We start from the raw sequence: 25,487 nt of genomic DNA, 5'->3' as shown, positions 1-25,487 counted from the left end.
TATTTTATTGAGTATTTTTTGAATGTATGTTCATCAGTGAGATGGGTCTATAATTCTCTCTTGGTTGAATCTTTGCATAGTTTTGGTATAGGGGTAACTGTAGCACCATAAAAGGGGTCTGGCAATGTTCCTTCTGTTTCTATTATGTGGAACCCTTTGAGGAGTATTGCTATTGGGTCTTAGTTCTGATGGAATTCTGCACTGACACTCTCTGGCCTTGGACTTTTTTTGGTTGGAATGACTTCTCTTTCCTTGCAGGTTATAGGTTGATCTAAATTATTCACCTGGTCTTGATCTAATTATGGTATGTGATACCTATTCAGAAAATTGTTGATTTCTTTTTTTCTCAAAATCATTGATTTAGTATAATACAAACAAGGAAATCTTAACATTGAAATACAAAGATTACAATATTGACTAAAGAATTTTTTCTTTACTACACAAAACATGACCCAGCATAAAAAACAAACCATTTTCCTTTTCCCATTAAAAGAAATGATATTGTTAGGAGCCAATTTCCTTCTAAAATCATTACAGGAACCATCACCCTGGGGAGTCTGCAGAGACCCCCACACCCTTAATTGTGTTAGGAATCCTTCTATTGACAGAGCCTACCCCACACCCAAATTGGCTGTTTATGGAGAGCTATCTGTTAGCGGAACCCACCCCACATTCCAAACTATCTAGGGAGCTAGGTGTGTCAACTCGTGACTTCTTGGCCTACAGTGACCTGACCTAAGACAACCTCCTGCCTACGTGACCAACTCGGACCATGTGACCAACATGAACCACGCGGCAAGAGCCCAGGCCCCTGTGCCCATCCCCCAACTCTTTACCCTATAAAAGTTGTACCCCGTCTCTAATAAATGGAGGCTTTGACAAGAACTCTCGCTTAGCCTCCTTCCGCTTTCCTAGCTCATATCTTCCAGGTAGTGCCTCTCCGTGACCCTGGAATAACTGACTGCCGGGTGGGTTACTAACCCTAGATTGAGTAACCCACCCAAAGGCAATCGACATGATATAATTAGTGTATTAAAATAATTTTGAATATAGCCCAACTATATTTACCTATTATCCAGTCAGAAAGTTTTATTATCATTTAGTGTATTGCTTGTATCTCCACTAACAAAATATTTAACCCCTAAAGCAGCAGTCATTTATAGCAACTCTGGTACCAACATCAAAGGGGAAAACTGGTTTAAAAAATTTCACAAAAGCCATTCTTGACTGTAAAACAACATATCACAGAAAGAGTAGGAATACAAGTTTGTAATTGTATATATACATACTCCAAGAAGTTTGTCAGTACTGAAATTCTTTTTATTGCTGTATTAGCAATGGAATTTTTGGAATATATTTTCAATGCCACATAGAAATAGATTCAAGAAACAAATTAAATTGAAGTCCTAGATAAAATGTTTCATTTAAAATATTTTCTACATCAAATTTCATGTTTATGTATGAAAAGTTATATAACATTATATGAAAAAAAATGTCATGAAGTATTTTTCTACACTATACTAAATGTATTTCCCAAGAGGAAAAAGTTAAAAATATCTAAAATATTTTAGATTAAGATTATAAGACATCATAGATCTTATGAACATGCATCTGTTTACAGAATTAACTGTATACAAAATGTATTTTTCTTTTTTTTAATTTTCTATGGTTTATTTAACTTTATTTTATGTGCATTGGTGTAAGGGTGATCAGATCGCTGGAACTGGATTTTCAGACAGTTGTGGACTGCCATGTGGGTGCTGGGAATTGAACCTGGGTCCTCGGGAAGAGCAGTCAGTGCTCTTAACTGCTGAGCCATCTCTCCAGCCCCCACAAAATGTATTTTTCATTAGAGATCATAAAGAAATGAGTTGGGGACAACCACCCTTTACACCACATTATCAGCTCACTTTAACCACAAGTGTGTCCTTGGTATTTGAGTATATGAAACATTCACTCTTCATGAAATCATCCAAAGATTTACTTAGAAGATGAAGGTGCAGAAATATGAAATATGTTACTTATTTTTTTTCCTTTCTTTCCAACAATATCCCAAGCATGGCATAGCAGCCTGAAATTATAAAATACTTAACTCTGCTTTAGTTATCTATACAGGCTGCTTGAATGTGAATTAAGTTCAAAAATTAGCACATCAAATAACAAAACCAGCCATAAAGCAGGCTGAAAGCATTAAACATTTCATATATAAGTTTTAAATCATTTAATTTCTATAGAACAATTTTATTCACAATATAATGTGACAGAAATCACCACAGGAATGATATACTCATTGCAATCAGGGTGCATGCAGCAGCAGCTTTGCATTTTTATAACTATTATTTGTTTATAAAAATTAAGCCTCTCCAGTCATGCTTACCACATTTTAAGTTTGCAAGGTATGGGAATACAACATAGTTCAAAGAGAAAATGTCTCATCAATTTGAATGTAGCTTATCTGTATGAAACATGAAATATATTACTAAACCCTGAAATGTGCATGTCTAGATTTGCTTTTGTCCAATTTCAGGCCATTTGCAATCGTGTTCTGTTTATATAATATCAAGAGGACCTATTAGCAATTGTGGGTGAATGAGCTGCGGTTCCAACTGTGGTGGCAATGAAGTGTTATCATTGACTCCACCAAGTCCTGGATTTGTGGGTGAAGGAAGAGCCAAAATGTTCTTAGTTTCTACAATTCCTCCATTGGAAAAGAAAAACTGACACTGTTGAAGGAATGTTTCAATGACAGATTGATGGATTATAGTGGTAGACAGGAACTCCCGATTTTCAAAATCAGGTCTCATAAAAGTTGGTCAAAAACAAATGGATAAGTTGCCTGCTGTCATTGGGTTGATTTTATTTTGCTGACTAACCTTGTTTAAATGTGTTTAACCTTTCCAGTTTTGTGGAGAACAGCTTTTTTATAGTATGTCTTTATTTTCTCCTTGACACAGGGGTAGTTTAATAGAGCACTGTTCAATTTCCATGGGTTTTTAGGCTTTTTGTGGTTAGTGTTGTTGTTAAATTGTAAATTGCATATCATCATAGAACCTTCATCTGGTGATGGATGGAGATAGAGACAGAGACCCACACTGGAGCACTGGACTGAGCTCCCAAAGTCACAATGAGGAGCAGAAGGAGGGAGAACATGAGCAAAGAAGTCGGGACCACGAGGGATGCACCCACCCACTGAGACAGTGGAGCTGATCTATTGAGAGCTCACCAAGACCGGCTGGACTGTGACTGAAAAAGCATGGGATAAAACTGGACTCTCTGAACATGGCGAACAATGAGGGCTGATGAGACGCAAAGGACAATGGCACGGGGGTTTGATCCTACGTAATGTGATGGCTTTGTGGGAGCCCAGCCAGTTTGGATGTTCACCTTCCTAGATATGGACGGAGGTGGGAGGACCTAGGACTTACCACAGGGCAGGGTACCCTGACTGCTCTTTGGACTGGAGAGGGAGGGGCAAAGGAGTGGGGGGAGGGGGAGAAGGGTGGGAGGAGGGGGCGTAGGGGGGGAGGAGGGGGAGGGAAATGGGAGGCTGGGAGGAGGTGGAAACTTGTTTTTTTTTCTCCTTTTCTCAATAAAAAAAAGGAGATAAATTACAGTTAGTGCAAAAATAACTAAATTTATATAATTATATATGTATATATATTATTGTGTGATGGATAATTTCAATTGTCAACTTGATGGGATTAGTGCTCAAGTTATTAATATGACACATTATTTGTTGTGCTCATGAGAACTGTTTTTCCTAAAGAGAAAAGACTTAATGGAGAGTAACCATGTTGTGAGGGGAGCAATCCACATAGTCAAGAGAGAAGACGCAGCATTGAAGAAAGTGCTTGTGGGAACAGCCAAGGCTAGTGGAACACAGAAGAGAATATCACAGGCCCAGGTGCCACATCCGGGCATTTGGTGTTGAGTCGGCTGGGATTCTGCCTGACTGTGGCCCAGTATTTCTTTGATCTTCTATTCCTTCCTTCTGGGGATGGTTACACTGTGCTGTTATATACTTGAAGTATGCAGTATGGTGGTCTTCCTTTCTTTGTTTTTGATCTTACAGGCCTCACTGTCAAGAAACTGCCTAAGTCTCAGTTGAAACACTGACCTTAGACATTTGAGCAATGTTAGAATGTTAAGACTTTGGGAATATTGGAGACAAACTGAAGGCATTTTTATGTAATGAGTGCAATGTTATCTTTTGGAATAAAGTATTTGTTTATCAAGTTGATAACAGATACGCTTGCTATGGTTACTTTCCATTGTCAGCTTGATTAAATGAACAAATGCCTAGCGCATTTCATAAGACATGTCTCAGGAATTTTCTGTGAGTGCTCTCCCAGAGAGAGCTAACTGAATGGAGAAAACCTGTCACAAACATGCAAAGGACTACCCCATGGGTTGTGATTGAAATCAGTAAAAATGAAAACTGAGAAATGCAAAAAAAAAAGAGTTAGAAATGTATTTACAGTATGTTTTATCAAAAATAACCGTGAATTTGCATGAGTATACACAAATATGTTAAGATTAGAAACATCTATAATATAACAAAAATAATCTCAAATATGTATTAATATACAAAAGCCATACTAATGTAAAATATTTAATAAAAATAGTTGTTTTTATTTAAAGTCAATTTAGTAATCTATCATTTATCCTATAATTTATACATCTTCCCTTTTTCTTTTCAAAACAACTGAATATAATCTCCTTTGTTTATATTTTTTACCATTACCCATAGTATCTTGTTACCACCTCCATCTCAATGAACACATGAATCATGACCTAATGCATGTCCAAACTGCTTACCCAAACTCTTGGAAATATGGGCACCATGTTTCAAAAATTATTTTTGGTTGTTTGTGGGCAATGGCATCTATAAGAGACCCTGAAATAAACCTAGGATAATTTCAATTCATGGGAGAATTGTCCAGTCTTTGTGTAATGGGAAAGTGGTGGAATTGTCTCATGTCCTGGCTAGTGTAGTGCATGAGGACCATCTTAGATAGTAATCTTGGAACTGTCCTGAATAATTTATAGCCCAAAGCTGACCTTTGGAGGAGGGTAGTCAGTTTAGTGGCATTACCACACTCTAGGAGGAATCAATGGTGTGGGGCCCTTAGCCCTTGTTTAAGATTTTAATGGTCACTGCTAAGAATGATCATGGTTTACTGTAGAAAACCTTTTAAGTGCTGTATGGCTGTATGTAGTAAAGCTAAAAGAGGTTAAAGGAGCATAGTTTTTTTTATTTATATACATAATTCAAAATCTTAATTTTAAGTTACTTGACAAAAATTTAGACCAAAAATCATGAAGAGGAATTAAGAAGAAGCCTTTCTTAAAATTAGATTTTAGACGTAGTACAAATTGATCTTATTCATAAATCCTGTAGTCAGATAGTAGGGCTGAAGGCTGAAAGATTAGAGAAGCACAGCATCCAGCCACTAGTTCTTAACTTTATGAAATTCACAGTCCAATGTGGGAGCCCACGTGTGACTCAGTTTCCATCTGGAGTCATTTCAGACTTAAAGATTCCATTTGAGGGGCTGGAGAGATGGCTCAGGGGTTGATAGCACTGGCTGCTTTTCCAGAGGTCCTGAGTTCGGTTCCCAGCAACCACATGGTGGCTCACAACCATCTGTAGTGAGATCTGGTGCACTTTTGGCATGCAGGTTACATGCAGCCAGAACACTGTTTACATAAAAAATAAATCTTTAAAAAAAATTCCATTTGAGTTCAAGCATGCCTGCTGTTCTTACAGTAACTCGTGGGCGATGAGTAACATCTCTGTTTCTCAACAGAAAAAGCATTTTTCTCAGCTAAAAGAGCATATTTTTTCTATTAAGATTTGGGCTTGGAGGCCAGCCAGGGGCACTCCTTGTTAGTGATTAGAAGCTGCTTAGCTGGATCAGATAATGCACAGGTTTGAGCTGCCTCCAAGCACAGTGCAGGGAGGTGGGGAGCTGACTGTACTGCTTTTTGATCTGCCTTTTGACTGTGTTTAGTATATATGCTGGCTGAGAAATAAACTCAGGCTGCTTTCTATTGACCTTTCATCCTCTCAGTCTAACCTATGTTTCTGTCTTCATTTCTCTTAATCTAACTTTTCCTTAGCCTCAGCATTCCCTCCAAGGGAAGCTCTAGATAAATGTTGTTAGACTCACCAAATGGGGTATCCTGTCTCTGTAAGTCCTCAGAGTGAATGCTGTTTCTACAAAACACTCAATCCTCAGCTCCTCTCTCGTACCACCTTATATTCCTCTCTCTGCCCAGGCATGCCACTTTCTATCTGCAGTTCCTTAGTGATAGGATTAAAGATATTAGACACCAGCATTGACTCTACAACAAACTAGTGTGACTACTGGGATTAAAGGTGTGTGTCAGTATTGCCTGGGGTGTAAGGCGGGCCATGGAATCTGTTTACTTTATGATCTTCAAGCAAGCTTTATTGTTAAAATATAAATGAAAAAATAAAATTAAATAATTAGAAGCAAGCATCTGAGATCAAGAAGAGAAAACTAAAAATGTTTATCACCAAAGAATATAAAAAATATTCTGAGCTGGGCGGTGGTGGCGCACGCCTTTAATCCCAGCACTCGGGAGGCAGAGGCAGGTGGATCTCTGTGAGTTCGAGGCCAGCCTGGTCTACAAGAGCTAGTTCCAGGACAGGAACCAAAAGCTACGGAGAAACCCTGTCTCGAAAAATCAAAAAAAAAAAAATATTCTGAGTACAAACTGGAGAAGGTCCATCAATTTTGCAAACAATGAATGATATAATTAAATTATGGTTCACAAAATCAATAATATAGATGACACCATTGACAAACACAAATCTACACACACACACACACACACACACACACACACATATTATTGTTTCTTAAAGAAGAACAAGAAGTTTCTATTCAAAATCAATTCATTAGAAATCATTGGCCATCACGCACCCTGTACACTCCTGTTCTCTCCTTTACCAATAATAGAAAATGGGTTCGGTGAGAAGGGCTCTTTCACCAAAATTTACAATATTCACTTGAAGTCTTCTGATGTTTTTCCTTTAGAGAAAATAGATTTGATTACTGAAAGCATCTCATTCTCTTGTGATAAAGAAAATTATGTCTGTTAGGATCACTTACCATGTTTCCTACAATTGGTGATGGAATCCAAGTCTGCATTACAGTGAGAAAATGAAAACTTTTAAATTGGATTATCAAAAGAACAGAATTTTAAAGAATCAGTGTAGGAATGCAAGCTGATACAGTCCCTTTGGTTGTCAGTGTGGAAATTTCTCAGAAAATTAGGAAACAAGCTTTCTCAAGACCCAGTAATACCACTTTTGGGTATGTAACCAAAGGATGCTCAATCGTACCACAAGGACATGTGCTCAACTATCTTCATAGCAGCTTTTTTTGTCACACCCAGAATGTGGAAACAACCTAAATGCCCCTCCATAGAAGAATGGATAAGAAAAATGTGGTACATTTACACAATGGAGTGCTACACAGCAGAAAAAAAATAACGATATCTTAAATTTTTCAGGAAAAAGGATGGAGCTAGAAAACATTATTTTAAGTGAGGTAATCCAGACACAGAAAGACAATTATCACATGTACTAACTTATAGGTGGTTTTTAAGCATAAAGCAATGAAAGCCAGCCTACAAACCACAATCCCAGATCTTAGACAAAAATGAGGATGCTAAGAGAGACTTACATACATCTAATCTATATGGGAAGTAAAAAGTATAAAAAGACAAGATCTCCTGAGTAAATTGGGCACATGGGGATCTTGGGAGAGGGTTGAATGGGGGAGTGGAGAGGCAGGGAGTGAAGCAAAGAGAATTGTAGAGCTCAGTAAATATCAATAAACAAAGATCAATCATATCTGCAGGATAATTGTATAATTGTAAATTCAATGTTACTTGACTCAAGATAACCTTCCTAATGTGGACACCCACACAATCTGGTCTGTGTTCATTCACATGACATTAATTTACACATGCTGGGCAATTACAAACCTCTCCTGCCACCTCAATCAGGCCCTTTTCCATAGTGATGTCTCCAACGGCTGATTGCCTACATTGTGCCCCTTGCAGTGCACACAATAATCTATTTTTCCTATTGTGGTCTGAGGAGAGAATAAAAGCTCCATATGCAAACCCTTTTCCTGTGACTGCATTGCACAGTCAACTACATGGTTCAAATGCTTTATTTTATTTTATTGGTTTTGTTTGAGACAGGGTATCTTTGTAACTTTGGTGCCTGTCCGGGAACTAGCTGTTGTAGACTACACTGGCTTCAGTCTCACAGAGATCTGCCTGCCTCTGCCTTCCGAGTGCTTGCTTTAAAGGCATGCACCACCACTGACCGGCAAATACATAATTTTAGAACTGTGAATTGGTACACTTATTTAAGAACTTTGATGGTGAGCCAGACGGTGGTGGTGCACGCCTTTAATCCCAGCACTCGGGAGGCAGAGGCAGGTGGATCTCTGTGAGTTCGAGGCCAGCATGGTCTACCAGCGTGAGTTACAGAACAGGCTCCAAAGCCACAGAGAAACCCTGTCTCAAAAATCAAACAAACAAACAACAACAAAAAAAGAACTTTGATGGTGTAATATAGAGGACACTCAAGGTCACTGTCCAGGAAAGCAACAGACAGGGAACAAGGCCAACTGAGTCAACGTAACAGAAGTTGCCTCAGCAAAATATTTCTATCAGGATGGAAATGCATCTCTTCAAGAATTAATATGTCTTCCCACTGAGAATTCACATCACAGACTTAGAAGACTAATAAAGAAAAGTCTCTTTAATGATGTTATGCATTGATCTGTCCATTGCTCAAGGGGAGCTAGGTTAGATAGATTGTGCATTCAATATATGCTGTTATCCATAAGTATCCCTTAGGATAATGATCCAGATTATACTCTGTACAATTGAAATAGAAACAGGCAACTTGCCAGTCTAAATATCTAGGCAAGAATATTCCCAGACTATTTTCTCAAGTATGCCCATGACTTGTTACAGCAGGTCATTCTTCACTGACAGGGTTCTAAGGTGAAGATCACAAGGGAGGAGGAAGACTGGACTGGACAAGTAAAAGATAAAAATGATAGGGTGGGGAGGTGTTGCAGAAGATACATGCAATGCCGAGTAAGCTTCTGAAGAAAAATAGCATCTTTGCTGGGCAGTGGTGGTGCACGACTTTAATCCCAGCACTCAGGGATTTTTCAAGATAGGGTTTCTCAGTACCTGAGGAGCCTGTTCTGGAACTCTTGAGAGATCAGGCTGGCCTTGAACTCAAAGAAATCCACCTGTCACTGCCTCGAGAGTGCTTGAATTAAAGGCGTGCTCTACCACCACCTTTAAATCAGTGATGGCTTCTTTGAAATGGTTTGGGGTCAAATATCTGGACAATCCTGGTGAACAATCATTCTAACAGGCATTCTAATCTCTCCCAGCCCTAATTAGCATATACTTACGTTTTGGGTGTTTTAGATGCAGTTCTCCCTCTGATAAATTCTTCTTTATGGGACTTAATTATTTTTTAAGCATTGGTCAATCTATTGTATCACCAATTCTACTATTCATCATTATGATACAGTAGTCGAAAGCTACACAACATGTGAGAAGCCTTTGATAACCTCCACAAATTTAAATATTAATTCAGATTATATTTAAAGCTTAAATGCAAAGTGGTCAATATAGAGAAGATACTGAGGAAACGAGGCTTCTCTGAGTTTGGCAACTTGTATCTATGAATGCATGAACCCTGTTGAAGTTGACTAGGAAGGAGTTTTGGAGCTTACTGCTCCCAATACTCTAAGGAGATGAAGTCACAAAGCAAAGTTATTCAGAGGCCTGCCCCTAGGTTCAGGAGTTAGCAGGGACCATGTGGGACTTCACAATACTGGGAATATAACAGCAGGTTCCCACCCAAACCCATGGAGGTAACACCATAGTGTCTTCCGGACTTCGCCCTCTGCTCCTCCCCATCAGGGGGCAGCATTCCCTCACTCACCATGTTATGCTTCTCCATTTTGCCAAAGTTCTCGGATTATTGTCTCTCTGCAACAGCAACTGCACCCAAAACAGGAATCCACTGGCGCCAGCTCCTCTTCAAAGCCAGGCCTGAAGGCGGCTGCCCTTAAGAGACCTCTACTGCTTCTGACTGGCAGGTCATCTGGAATGCTGATTGGCTAGTGAGTCCTGAGTGGCTAGAGCACTGCCCATAGGGGTATAGTGTGCTGAAAGAGACACAATACTTGTTCCTGTCCAATCCATTTACCCCAACAGAGATCTGAGACCATATGCATTTCAATAGCACTTGCCTTTGTCTACAAAAGCAGTCAACGTCATCTTTTTTTTTTTTTTCGAGACAGGGTTTCTCTGTGTTTTTGGAGCCTGTCCTGGAACTAGCTCTTGTAGACCAGGCTGGTCTCAAACTCACCGAGATTCGCCTGCCTCTGCCCCACCCCCCCCCAAGTGCTGGGATAAAGGCGTGTGCCACCACCGCCCAGCTCAATGTCATCTTCTTGCACTCCTAGGAACTTTCCCTTTTTCTTCCAGCACACTATGTGACTTGTACGGTGCACTGTGCTAGGTGGGTGGAGTAATTCCTGTCCCACAGAGGTAAGGATGCCTGGAATACTAAGAACAAAAGAGAGTTTTAAAATTACAAAATGAAATATTTGTTCTGTGGCTTCATTCTGAGGTCAGATGAACTGTAGGTACTTTTTACATGGTTTTCACAGGGATTTTACACAAAAGGAAAGAGAAAAGCAGGACCCATGTCTCAATCAAGATGATTAGTCTTTCCCCCATCAGAAAGCTGGATAATGGCTCCATTGCTTTATGGGTTTTATTCCTTAAATTCGAAGCAAACTCCAGGCAACTGAATAGTAATAAAAAGAGCAGTGTTCATGAAAATTTGAATACATAGAGAATAATGGAGCTAGAAAAAAATGTCTTTATGAGCACTATTGTTAGCCAGCACATCTCCCTCCTTGGTCAGGTAAATAAAATATACAACTGCAGTATTCAAGATTCTCTACGTGAACAGGACAGATAGAATAAATCTCACCATGACGTAAAAAGTAAGCTTATTAGAATGTCTGACAAGCTGTTGTTCAGGTGCCTTAAGAACAGCTGCTTACCAATGGCAATTGAAGAATCCAATAGCTTGCTTCTCAGCCTTTTGAATCCAGTAGCTGTTCTGTCCACAAGGCTCTGTGACTCAGCTAGTTTTAAGTATTCACCAAAATTACAATGAAGTAGGCACTAATGCTAGTAAAGGAATGAGCTTGGTAAGCAGAGCTAGAGCACAGAGGCAAAAAAAGGACTTTTCACTCGGGAGGCAAAGGCAGGCGAGTCCAGCCTGGACTACAAGAGCTAGTTCCAGGACAGGAACCAAAAGCTACTGAGAAACTGTGTCTCGAAAAATTTGAAAAAAAAAAAAGGACTTTGCTTCTTCATCAAAATACTTTATATGTGACTGCTGTTAGCAGAATGGGAGTTACTGATTAAAGTTGGGTCATAGTCTTTGTATAATTCAGTTTTTTTTGTGATTTCAAGACAGGAGTTTTCTGTGTATTTGTAGAGCTCATTCTGTAGGTCAGATTGATCTCAAACCAGAAAATCCCACTACCTCTGCTCATGAGTGATGGTGTTAAAACTGTGCACAAACATGGGCTGAAGAAATGGCTCACTGGTTAAGTGTACACAGAAACCAAGAGGGTTAAGGTGGGTCTAATCATCTCAAATTATATGGATTAATGTAGGATTTTCTGATTTCTAAACCTTAAAGTAAAATCTCTCAGGTATAATCAATTCTTTGTGTATAACATGATCCCAGGGGTAGTCAGTTTTGACTACCAAAAATAGACATTTCAACAGCCAAGACAGAAGAAATGAGAAAAAAATTCTTGCCTGCAGAAGGCACAAAAAGCATGGGAGTTGTTTTCAAAACAGTGTTTTCCCCAACAAATGAAGCATGGGGATTTTATATAGGGAGTCTGTTTGTATTATTTTTATTTTTTTTGAGACAGGGTTTCTCTGTGGTTTTGGAGTATGTAGGGAGTCTGAACATGGTCATGCAAAGTTCTCCCTTTCCTGGAGCATGCTCAGTTAACAAATCCACTTCTAACCATAATCACAATGTAAAAGCAGAGACTCTTAGGGACGTTATCCTACTTAACCAAAAGGCAGAGAGAGAACATCCAAATTAACAAAATCATAAATGAAAAAGTGGGCATAGCAACAGACACTAAGGAAATCCAGAGAATCATTTCATCATACCTCAAATCCTGTATTCCACAAAATTGGAAAATGTAAGGTAAATGGACAATTTTCTGAATAGGTACCACATACCAAAATTAAATCAAGACCTGGTGAACAATTCAAATACACCTATAACCTTCAAGTAAATAGAAGCAGACATCAAAAGCATCCCTTCCCCTAAAAAAAAGCCAAGGACTGGATGGTTTCAGTGAAGAATTCTGCCAGAACTTCAAAGAAGAGGTAACAACAATACTCCTCAAATGGTTACACAAAATAAAAACAGAAGGAACATTTCCATACAAACATTTCCATTTTATGATGTTACAGTTACCCTGATACTAATTCCACACAAAGAATCAAAAAGGATTACATGCCAATCACCCTCATGATCATTAATGCAAAAATATTCAATAAAATACTGACAAACTGAATCGAAGAACACACCAAAAAAATTATTCACCATGATGAACCTAGTTTCATCCCAGAGATGCAGAATGGTTTAACATATGAAGCATGTGGTCTGTCAATGTAATCCACCATATAAATAAATTGAAAAAAAATAATCATCTCATTAGATGCTGAAAAAGCATTTGACAAAATCCAACACCCCTTCGTGATAAAGGTCTTGGAGACATGAGAGATACAAGGAAGGTATCTTAACATAATAAAAGAAATATACAGAAAGCATAGGGCAAACATCAAATTAAATGGAGAGAAACTCAAAATGATTCCACTAAAATTAGGAACAATTCAAGGCTCTTCTCTCTCACCATACCTAGGAAACATAGTTCTTGAAACTCTAGCTAGAGAGAAAAGAAAACAAAAGAAGATCATGGGGATCTAAACTGGAAAGTAAGAAGTTAAGCTTTTGCTTTTCACAGATGATATGACAGTATACATAAGTGACCCCACAAACTCTATCAGGGAACTCCTACAGCTCATAAATACCTTCAGTAATTTGTCAGGATACAAGATCAGCTCAAAAAATTCAGTAGCCCTCCTATATAAAAATAAAAAAGCTAAGAACGAAATCAGAGGAGCATCACCATTTACAATAGCCACAAATAATTTAAAATATCTTCAGGTAACAGTAACCAAAGAAGTGAAATACCTATTATTACAAAACTTTAAATCTTTAAAGAAATAAACTGAAGAAAATACAAGAAAATGGACAGATGCTCTTGGATAGGTAGAATCAACTTGATAAAAATGGCAACCCTACGAAAAGCAATTAATATATTTATGCAATCTCCATCAACATCCCAAAACTCTTCTTCCCAGGCCTTGAAAGCACACTACTCCAATTTATAGCAGAAAACAAAACACACACAATAGCCAGTCTCGTCGACAGAAAAAACTACTGAATTCTTCACTTGATCTTAGACAAAACGTTGAGAAGTGATGGACTGGATTTTTCCAATTACCATTGCTAGCAAGGTATTTTTACGTTACCTGGACTACAGCTTGTGAGACATTCTAATAAACCCACTTTTTACATAATGGTGAGATTCATTCTACCTGTCCTGGTCATGTAGAATGATAAATACTGCAGTTGTATATTTTATTTACCTGACCAAGGAAAGAAATGTGCTGGCTAACAATAGTGCTCATGAAGACATTATTCCTAGCTTCATTATTATCTATGTATTCAAATTTTCATGAACACTACACTTTTTTTTTTTTTTTTGGTTTTTCGAGACAGGGTTTCTCTGTGGTTTTGGAGCCTATCCTGGAACTAGCTCTTGTACACCTGGCTGGTCTCGAACTCACAGAGATCCGCCTGCCTCTGCCTCCCGAGTGCTGGGATTAAAGGCGTGCGCCACCACCGCCCGGCAACACTACACTTTTTTATTAGCATTCATTTGCCTCGAATTTGCTCTGAATTTCAGGAATAGAACCCATTAGGCAATGGAGCCATCATCCAGCCATCAGTTGGGGAAAGACTAATCATCTTGTTTAAGATCTGGTTCCTCCTTTTCTCTTTTCTGTTGTGTGAAATCCCTGTGAAAACCATGTAAAAAGTACCTTACGTTTATGTGACCTCAGCATGAAGCCACAGAACAATCATCTTTAGTGACCTTAAAGTTATTTTTAGCTGTTAATACTCTGTGCACCCATCCCCCTGTAGGACAAGAAATCCCTGCATACACCTAGCACAGCACAGTGCACAGTACAGGCTAGCTAGGCACACTGTGTCCTGGAGGAAAAAGGAAAAGTTCCTATGGAGTGCAAGATTGTGAAAGTGTCTCCTTTTGGAGCAAGGGGCAAGTGCTATTGAAATGCAAAGCTTGGACAATCTAGAAAAGATCTTTGACTCAGGTGGAAGGAATGGCCAGGAACCACTGTACTGTGTCTTTAAGCACACTATAGCCCTGTGGAGAGTGTTCTTGCCACTCAGACCGCACCAGCCAATCAGGCCCTCCAGGTGACCTGCCAGTCAGAAACAGTGCAGGGTTCTTCCGGGCACCCGCCTTCAGACTTGGCTTTGTGGAGGAGCTTGTGCCAGTTGTTTCCTGTGCTGTGCTGAAGTTGCTGCTGCAGGGAGATGACGATGTGAGAGCTTTTGCGATCTGGGGAACCACAACATGGTGAGCTAGGGAATGCTGTCTCCAGATGGGGAGGAGCAGAGGGTGAGGTGCGGCAAACAGCATGGTGCATCCTTGCGTGATCTGTGTGGGAACCTGCCGCCATATTCCCTGCCTCGTGAAGTCCCTTGTGGTCCTGTTAATTCCTAGACCTATTGCTGTGTGCTTAATCTGCTTAGAGAATTGGGAGCAGGGTGCTATGTATACAAACATCTTTCTTCTCAACTTTAACTTGCCTTACTCAGAGAGGTCTAGTTTCTCCAGTGTCTTCTCAAAATTGAGTACTTCCATAAATCTTGATTTGTGTTTAACTTGTGAATGGTATCAAGGCAGCTCACCTGTTGGGTAGCGCTGCACTTCTAAGCTGCAACATAGAAGAGTTGAATTGCTGATATAAAGAATTTTCCAATGCCTTGGAAATAGATCAGTCTCACAAAGTAGAATTAGCTGGGGGAGGACTGCCTCTAAATCACCCAGAAGATAAATGTATTTTAATCAGGGCTGTTAGAGATTAGGATGCTAGGACACACTTTGTTCAACTGGATTGTCCAGATATTTAGCTCCAAACTGCTACAGAGAAGCCACCACTGATTTAAAACCAGACACCACGCACATGCTCATATAAAAAAAAAACCCTCAAGCAAGCTTTTCAAGGAGGCATTACAGGTTCCTAAACAACCTTAAGGCTTGATGTGGCTCAAAGTTCCAGTTTTCTTCTTATGAAAAGCACAGTTCTTCCAGATGGGCAATAGGACACCAGGTGACATATATTTGAAATGCCAAACATTGTTTTGCTAAGGAGTTACCTGATCAATCAAGGGTTTTATTTATTCCCTCTGGCAGAGATCAGGGACATTCCTAGAAGATCTAGTAACAGCCTGGGGGCTAAGTCTTGTGAGTTTCCCTAAAGACCTGATGTATTGATAATAAAACAGAGCTCCTTCTCTAAGGAATATTCTTTGGAGAGCTGGTAATGGTCTGGTGCCAAGGCCTTTGTGGAGGGGTTCCTTTAGGACCAAGAACCCAAGCCTTTCACCATATGGAGCTATGGTTATCAGTCCCCAGGCCACTGTGCTCTTTAGTAAAGTTCTTGAGATAACCTGTGTTCCAATTGAGTAGAAATGTCTGACGAACCTCCTCCCAAATTCACATGATATTGTTTACTGACTTCTTATAATTCTCCCATTTCCTTCCATTTCCACTCTGGAAGGATCCAAGTTGCTATTCTTCTTTTACTCCTTTTTAATAATATTTTGAAACAGTCTTTCTCTGTAGGACTGTCCTGACTATCATGGAACTTACTGGGTAGACCAGGCTGTACTTGAACTCATAGATCTCCCTTGGCTCATCAAGGGTATGTTCCATCAATGCCCAGCAAGTTGCTGTTTTTCTCAGGAAGCTTACTAGGCATCTGCAAGACCTCCCCACCCTAAATTTTTAACTTTTCACATTTTACTTTTCCTAACTTATCATCCCCTGTGACCTTCAACTCAGGACCCTTTTACTGAAGCATGATCTGCTGATTCAGGTCACCAGTGTACATAAGAAATTATGCTGGAAATGTATTTGCTCTGTAACTCTCCTATCTGACTAAATGTCTAGCCTGGCAAGTTGTCTGTTTCTATTTCAGTTATTGAAAGTGTAACCTAGAGCCTAATCCTAAAGGAGGCTTAAGGACAACAGCAAATGTGAAATCTGTCTAGCTGATTCTTCTTTGAGCATTAGCCAGAGATTGATGTATACCATCATTAAAGAGGTCTTTCTTTATTAATCTCCTAAGTGTATGATGTGATTTCTCAATGGAAAGGTGTATTAATTCTAGAACAGCTGCATTTCCATCCTGTTAGAAAAATAGTTTCTGAGACAAATTCTTATTTTGACTCAGGTGTCGTTGGTATACTACACTCTCAAAATTCCTATAAAAAATGACCGTAAAACCTCACAGGTTTTTTTTTTCTTTTGTTTTTTCGAGAATGGGTTTCTCTATGGCTTTGGAGCCTGTCCTGGAACTAACTCTGTAGACCAGGCTGGTCTCGGACTCACAGATATCCGCCTTCCTCTGCCTCCCGAGTGCTGGGATTAAAGGCATGCGCCACCATTGCCCACCCACAGATTTAGACTTACACATTTGAGTCATGTAGTTGACCATGCAATGCAGTCACTGTAAAGGATGTGCATATGGAGCATACCTTCTGTCTTCAGACCAGAATAGGATGAATAGTTTATTGTGTACACTGCAGGGGAAACAGTGGAGGCAATAAACTATTGAAGCCACCATTATGAAAAAGGGTCTGATTGTGGTAGGTTCAGTGAATTTGTAATTTCCCAGCATGTGTTATTAATTTAATCCCATGTGATTGAATGCATATCATTTGTGGGGGTGTACAGATTGGGAAGGTCATCTTGAGCCAATGAACATTGAATTTGCAATTAGGCCACTATCCTGTGCAGATGTGGTTGATCTTGCTTGACACAGTTATGTCAACTCAGAGATCTGAGAAACAGGCCATTGACTAACTCTTTTTTTTTCAATTTATTTATTATGTTTACAATGTTCTGTCTGCATGTGTCTCTGCAGGCCAGACGTTGGCACCAGATTTTATTACAGATGGTTGTGAGCCACCATGTGGTTGCTGGGATTGAACTCAGGACCTGTGGAAGAACAATCAGTGCTCTTAACCACTGAGCCATATTTCCAGCCCCCCCATTGACTAACTCTTATGTGTCAGGTTACTGATCTCAGCAGCCAACATATGTATATGGGCACCATCAATCTATCTTTCATTAATGACATCCCCTCTCTTATTGAAGGTCCTACTCTGTCAAAGTCAATGTAGAAAGTTTTATTTAATCTTAAAAGTGCAGTATTTTTGTCATTTAAAAAATCACTTATTGGTGTCATTTTCACTTATTCTCTTTAAGTGTATTGTTGCTCTTGTCTCTGTTTTTGTTCTCCAAATTTTTTTTTTTTTTTGCTTTTTCGAGACAGGGTTTTTCTGTAGCTTTTGGAGCCTGTCCTGAAACTCCCTTTGTAGACCAGGTGGACCTCGAACTCACAGAGATCTGCCTGCCTCTGCCTCCTGAGTGCTGGGATTAAAGGCTTGCCACCACCACCAGGCAGTTCTCCAACATTTCAAAGTCACTAATATTTGCATTTTATTTCTTTCAAGTGATGTTGATTATTGATTTCTGTGTAAAGCAATGTGCCCTATAGCTTAGGCTTGCCTCATGCTGTGTAATTGAGGATCATTTTGAACTCCTAATCAATCTTTCCTCTGCTGCCAGTGCTGGGAAAACAGTTCTGTAACTCCTTACAGGTTTGACCTTGATTTGTAAGTGAGAAAGAAAAATAGAGTAGTTAATGAGTGTCTGCTGATCTTTCTGGCTTTTGTTGGGGACTTAGAAGCAGAGAGACCTGTGCAAAAGTTGAGCTCATTGACCAACTTGAAGCTGGTGGAGACACAGGGCAGAAACAAAAAAGTTGGCCGGGTGGTGGTGGCGCACGCCTTTAATCCCAGCACTCAGGAGGCAGAGGCAGGCGGATCTCTGTGAGTTCGAGACCAGCCTGGTCTAGAAGAGCTAGTTCCATGACAGGCTCCAAAACCACAGAGAAACCCTGTGTTGAAAGAAAAAAATAAGGTTGGACTGAGGGTGAGAGCTTTCCTCCTTCAATAGAAGTTGAGATTAGCTATGTGGAATGAGGGAGTCAATTGTAGATGCTCTATGACTGTCCTGATTGACCATTGTTTGCAGTCCATAGACCAGAGCAGTCAAGAATCTTGGAAAAGGACTGACCATATCTTTAAATCTAATTGCTCTATTTACAGAAGTTCATCTAAAATAGAAGATGTAGTTAAAATGTTGTGGCCCTGCTTAAAAGGACTGTTACTTTTCTGCATTAGGACATACATCTTTAGTAAAATATATGAGAAATATTTAATGTGCATGAATACAAATCCCTAGTCTCTGGAGCACATGGGCAGAAAGTGTGTTTCAAGTTTTCGAAATAATTTTTGAGATGAAAACTATGTCATATTTACATTCTCTTTGCTGCCTTCAAGTCCTAATATGCCTGAATTGTTTTCTAATTCATGGTCTGTCATTTTGACAACAGTTACAAAGTAACCACAGTTACACAGTAAGAGTAATTACTTTATGAATCTGACATGATTTTCTCCAAAATTTCGCATCTCTCAGACAAGGTGATGGCTGCACTGGAAAGTAAGTGTGTAATGGAATGTGCACACAATGGACCCTGCACTTTGGATGAGGAACAGGATGTGTGTGCTCTAGGAGAGTGGAATAATGTGTGCTAAATACAAAGTTTGTTTTTTTTTTTGTTTTTGGTTTTTCAAGACTGGGTTTCTCTGTGGTTTTGGAGCCTGTCCTGGAACTAGATCTTGTAGACCAGGCATGTCTCGAACTCAAAGAGATCCACCTGCCTCTGCCTCCTAAGTGCTACAATTAAAGGCGTGAGCCACCACTGCCCGGCAAATAGAAAGTTTTTAAACTGGGGCCCTGTCTGCTGGGCTGGGAGGGCAGAACTGGAAGGGCTGTGCTGTCTGAGTCATTTGATCTCTGATCCTCCAGTAGAAAACCTGCTAATATTTTGAGTCTTAGCTGGGAGGTCCTAGGCAATGAGGGAATTCTGGGAAGCACTGACAATCAAGAGTACTAGTGGCAGATAGTTTGTGGGTTATTTCCATGACTCTCCTCTGCCTCTGTAGGAGGTACCTTTAAGGAAGACCACAAGCTATCCCTTGCTGAGTGGGGGTGGTGTATAGAGCAGGTCTGTTGAACTGTTATTTCTGCTGTGATTTGGAAGGATCATGAGCCAGACTGTGGTTATGTTGGTTCATGTGGTTCATGCTGACAGTGGCCCTTGTTCTCTGAGCCTCCCTGTGTGTAGATTTAGTGGGGAAGGGGAGACTCTGCAGCCCTGGAATGGAAAGATATGATGCTGGTTGTATCTATGTCCAGAGTATACACATGGGCACTGCTTTTGTTGTGCAGTGAGAAGAGAGATTAGAAAAGTGAAGTTCTAATTTCTAGACTATTGAATATCTGAATATTGCTTTCCAATTTCAGGTTTCTGTTCTAAAGATTACAAATTGTTTAGGAACTGGTAGAGCAATACTTGAGTAGAATTCTGTTAATGTGATTCTGCCACTTGCCACAATGGTGTGATCCAGTGAAGCTTACCAGGGGACAAAAGGAGTTTCTTTTTTTTTTTTTTTTTGGTTTTTCGAGACAGGGTTTCTCTGTGGTTTTGGAGCCTGTCCTGGAACTAGCTCTTCTAGACCAGGCTGGTCTCAAACTCACAGAGATCCGCATGCCTCTGCCTCCCGAGTGCTGGGATTAAAGGCGTGCACCACCACCGCCCGGCTAAGGAGTTTCTTATGTGCAGAGATTTCTCAGGTGTGCGTTGTGTTAGCCAGGTAGATAGGGCACAATCTACCAATTCCGTCATAATTCATGTAGCAGGAAGCAGATTTTAAATCATTTTTTAGGTTGTTTTGTGATTGGACATTAGTGGGACTGTGTTTACCTTCAACCAGAAGATAGCACAAGGATCTGGAGAGCTGTAACAAGAGATCCTCTCTATTTGCAAAGAGAGCATCTATATCATGTGGCTGCATCTCAGAAGACAGATCTGTGGTCAGAAACAACAATTTAAGGGTCACTTTGAGATATCTTTGTGAAAGTTGAACAGTTTATGTTTATTTAATTTCTGTACACATATAACCAAAGATCGCTGGGTAGCATTGACCAAGATCACACTTTTCCTTGCCTAAGTTTACTTTGATCTTTTGATTTAAAATTGACTACATATTTCTGCTTTTGTTCACGGTTCTTTCTCTTTAACACTTTATTCTTTCACAAATATTGTACACATTCTTGATTGATGGATCTTTGTGAAAAATGCAGAAACCATATCATGTGAATCTGTATATGATTTTTTTGTAATCTACAACTGAAATCTAATTTATTATTCACTTTCTTGAAAATGATGGACCTTCACCAATTTTATTCAGAAAATTTCTTACTTCATCAGTTCCTTAAGTTTGAGGTTTGGGGGATGTTTCCGTGCGGAATTTTTTTTTTCATCTTAGATGCCAGCATCTTTCCATTTCCTGGCATATGTTCCAGTTGTTGCTATCTTCATATTTGAGTCTTTGCTACTTAAATGTTGATGTGATTAACACATAATCCCAATGAGCATTCTGAGTGTTTCCACTGTGAATGTTACTTTGTAATTAGCTTTCCTCTTATAAATTGTTGGAATAACCTTGTTTTCAAAATTCTTTGCGATTTAGAAAGCAGTCTGAATAAAGCAAGTTACTTCACATGTACAGTGATTCTTTAAAAATCTGTTCTCTTAAAATTTCATTTAAAAAGCTTATATTTCCTCACTCTGATACAGACTTAGAGGCAATCACCAATTGTACGAAATGAAATGTTGTGTAAGTGATCCTAACAAACATCATTTTCTTTATCATAAGAAAATGAGGTCCTTTTAGTCATGAAAATTCTTTCCACAAAGCAAAAATATCAGAAGGCGTCAAGTGAATCTTTTGAATTTTGGTGGAATAGCCCTTCTTACAAAACCCTTTTTTTTATTATTGTTAAAGAAGAGAACTGGAGTGTACAGGATGAATGATGGCCAGTGATTTTCTGAAGTTCGATTTTGACTAGAATCTTATAGTTCTTTTTAAGGGACCATAATGTATATTCATAGGTCTGTCTTTGAGTCTTGTTTTGGCACTGGTGACATTTTTGTTGATTTTATGAACCATAATCTATTTATATCATTAAAATTTCAAAAATAATGAACCTTCATCAATTTGTATTCAGAATATTTCTTCTGCTATCATGTTTTTGTTTTGAATAGTTTCTTTGGATTGAAAGTTTTAGTTTTCTCTTCTTGATCTTAGATCCTTATCTCTTTCCATTTTCTGGCAATCTGTGTTTTCCATTTGTTGTTACCTTCATGGGTACGTGCTGCTTAAGTGATTGACAGGAATAATACATTATATTTTTTGTTCTTTAAAACATTCTCATACAATATTGTCTCTGTGTGATAATTAGCCTCAGCTGTCAACAAGACAAAGCCTAGGGTCATCTGAGGAATTATCAATTGAGTGTGTGCTTAGATCAGAATGTCTGATTTCTGTCTGAAAGTGATTATATTGATTGATGATTGATGTTTGAAGAAGACTCTTCCACTGAGTTGGCAATGTCTCTAAGCAAGTGGGCCTGGGCTGAATAAGGGGGCTAGCTGAGCACAAAACAGTGACAAAGCACAAGAGAAAACCAAGAAACAATGGTTCCAAATGTTTTGCCTCCAGTGATTAACTTGAGTTCCTATCCTAAGCTCCCACAATGGTGGATTCTGACTTAGGGGTAACAAATCAACCTGTCCATTACTAGAGTTGCTTTAGGTTAGATAATTTAATCACAGGAACAAAGAAGCAAGTTGAAATAAAAATGGTACCAGAAAAATGGTTTTGTTGCTGCAATGGACTTGGGAATATTGACTGTGGAAGAATTTTAAAGCTAACAGGACTTTAGATGGCAAAAGTCATAGAAAACTCTACACAGCTTAACTGACTGTCGTTGTAGGACCTGAAAGATGGGAGTGTTGGCAGGCACTAGAGTTCAAGGTTATAGGATTTTAGTGGGCAAAGACTCTGCAGGGAACAAAGGAGTTGGATTGGCCCATCTACCCTGAGAGATGTGTGTCTTGGTTATGTCACATTAAAGTCCATGGCTCCTGGGGCACAGTGTGCTTTTTTAAGTTGCTGACATAGGGATGCACTCTCTGGAGCAGTGAGTCATTCAGACTAATCTGTGTTTCTCTGAGTAATCCCTTAGTGGTCAAGGAAGTATGGAAGTTCAACAGTACACTTGATCTGAGACCACAATTCTTTATTCCCTGTATAGCTTGCAGTTCATGATATCCTGGCAACTACACTGTATTGATCCTGGAAATTGCCATTATTTTCTGTTTCTCATAAAGATATAATAATTATGATTGCTCTCATAACCTCATCTTGTTCTGGTCCCTCCATCCCAAGCTTGACTTTATTCCTTGTGGCACTATTGATTTATTTTGGCCTGGTAAGTAAGTAAAGGAACTTAGAAGACTTCATAAAAAGTTTGCTGGAGATCAGTTGTGTGACACTTTGGCCCCCAGTCTTTCTTAATCTTTCCATGTCCCAAGAAAGTGACAAAGGCAGAATTAAAAATTAATGGACTGATATCTTAGACAAAATATTATTTCTGCTGTATGGTTATTACTGCTGACTCCTTCAAATCTACAGTGAAAAAGAAACACATAAAAAGAATGAAAAAAATCTAGGTTTTTGATGAGGAAAAAAAGCACTAGGTTGTTTTAGATGGCTGTCCAGTAGTGAAAGCAAGAGGGATTTTCAAGAATTTTACACAGCTAAGGAGAAGGCCCTTGCTTTACATTTTAATCTTAACAAGGTGCCCTAATGTGTAAGGCTCTATCCAGCTAAGCTCTTAATTTATGGACAGATTATGCAAAGTAATTCCTTGTATCAAAAGCAGCATCATACAGAAACTGCAGTAAATTTTGTTCATGCATAGTTGGATACCCCATATGGTCTGTCCAACAGAATTCAGCTGGGAGTTCTCTGGGAAGGGATGCTGAGGCTGAGGAAATGTTAGATTAAGAGAAATGAAGACATAAACATAAAACAGACTGAGACGACTGAAAGTCAATATGAAAGGGCCCCAAGTTATTTCTCAGCCAGTATAAATACTGGATATTTTATGAGTTATTCTATTTTATTTTATATGTGTTGGTGTGTAGGGATCAGATCTTGTGAAACTGGATTTACAGATATTTAGGAGCTGTCACGTGGGAACTGGGAATTGAACCCAGGTCCTCTCAAAGAGCAGTCAATACTGTTAACTGCTGAGCCATCTCTCTAGCCCAAATTTATTCTTTTTTTTATTTTTCTAGTTTAATAACTTTATTAGAAAGTGTAATTGATTACACGTAGGCATAAATGCAATTAAATTGTTTAGTTTTTTTAAAATTTATTTATTTATTAAGGATTTCTGCCACCTCCCCGCAACTGCTTCCCATTTCCCTCCCCCTCCCCCGATCAAGTCCCCCTCCCTCATCTGCTCGAAGAGCAATCACGGTTCCCTGACCTGTGGGAAGCCCACCTCTATCCAGGTCTCGTAAGGTCACCATCCAAACTGCCTAGGCTCCCCAAAGCCAGTACATGCAGTAGGATCAAAAACCCATTGCCATTGTTCTTGAGTTCTCAGTAGACCTCAATGTCCACTATGTTCAGCAAGTCCGGTTTTATCCCATGCTTTTTCAGACCTAGGCCAGCTGGCCTTGGTGAGTTCCCGATAGAACATCCCCATTGTCCCAGTGTGTGGGTGCACCCCTTGTGGTCCTGAGTTCCTTGCTCATGCTCCGTCTCCTACTGCTCCTGATTTGGGCCTTGAGATTTCTGTCCGGTGCTCCCATGTGGGTCTCTGTCTCTGTCTCCTTTCATCGCCTGATGAAGGTTAATATTCATGAGGATGCCTATGTGTTTGTCTTTGGATTCACCTTCTTATTTAGCTTCTCTAGGAACATGAATTATAAGCCCAATGTCCTTTATTTATGGCTAGAAACCAAATATGAGTGAGTACATCCCATGTTCCTCTTTTTGGGTCTGGCTTACCTCACTCAGGATAGTGTTTTCTATTTCCATCCATTTGTATGCAAAATTCAAGAAGTCCTTGTTTTTACTGCTGAGTAATACTCTAATATGTATATATTCCATACTTTCTTCATCCATTCTTCCGTTGAAGGGCATCTAGGTTGTTTCCAGGTTCTGGCTATTACAAACAATGCTGCCATGAACATAGTTGAGCATATACTTTTGTTGTATGATAGGGCCTCTTTTGGGTATATTCCCAAGAGTGGTATTGCTGGGTCCAGGGGTAGGTTGATCCTGAATTTCCTGAGAAACCGAAACACTGCTTTCCAGAGTGGTTGCACAGTTTGCATTCCCACCAGCAATGGGTGAGTGTACCCCTTTCTCCACAACCTCTCCAGCAAAGGCTATCATTGGTGTTTTTTATTTTAGCCATTCTGACAGGTGTAAGATGGTATCTTAAAGTTGTCTTGATTTGCATTTCCCTGATCGCTAAGGAAGTTGAGCATGACCTTAAGTGTCTTTTGGCCATTTGAACTTCTTCTGTTGAGAATTCTCTGTTCAGCTCAATTCCCCATTTTATAATTGGGTTGATTAGCCTTTTACGGTCCAGTTTCTTGATTTCTTTATATATTTTGGAGATCAGACCTTTGTCAGTTGCGGGGTTGGTGAAAATCTTCTCCCAGTAAGTGGGTTGCCTTTTTGTCTTAGTGACAGTGTCCTTTGCTTTACAGAAGCTTCTCAGTCTCAGGAGGTCCCATTTATTCAATGATGCCCTTAGTGTCTGTGCTGCTGGGGTTATACATAGGAAGCGATCTCCTGTGCCCATGTGCTGTAGAGTACTTCCCACTTTCTCTTCTATCAGGTTCAGTGTGTTCGGACTGATATTGAGGTCTTTAATCCATTTGGACTGGAATTTTGTACATGGTAA

General features: G+C 39.4%; 1 pseudogene; it reads left to right on the top strand.

The window, feature by feature from the left end:
• Window positions 1-25,487, top strand: part of LOC121458679 — a 50,836-nt pseudogene that overhangs the window by 5,659 nt on the left and 19,690 nt on the right.

This window comes from Microtus oregoni, unplaced genomic scaffold (assembly GCF_018167655.1).
Source record: "Microtus oregoni isolate MIOR12 unplaced genomic scaffold, Mior012 000018F_ref0000195, whole genome shotgun sequence".
Taxonomy (NCBI): Eukaryota; Metazoa; Chordata; class Mammalia; order Rodentia; family Cricetidae; genus Microtus; species Microtus oregoni.
Note: the sequence above shows the minus strand (reverse complement) of the source record. Positions and strands in the feature narration are given on the sequence as shown.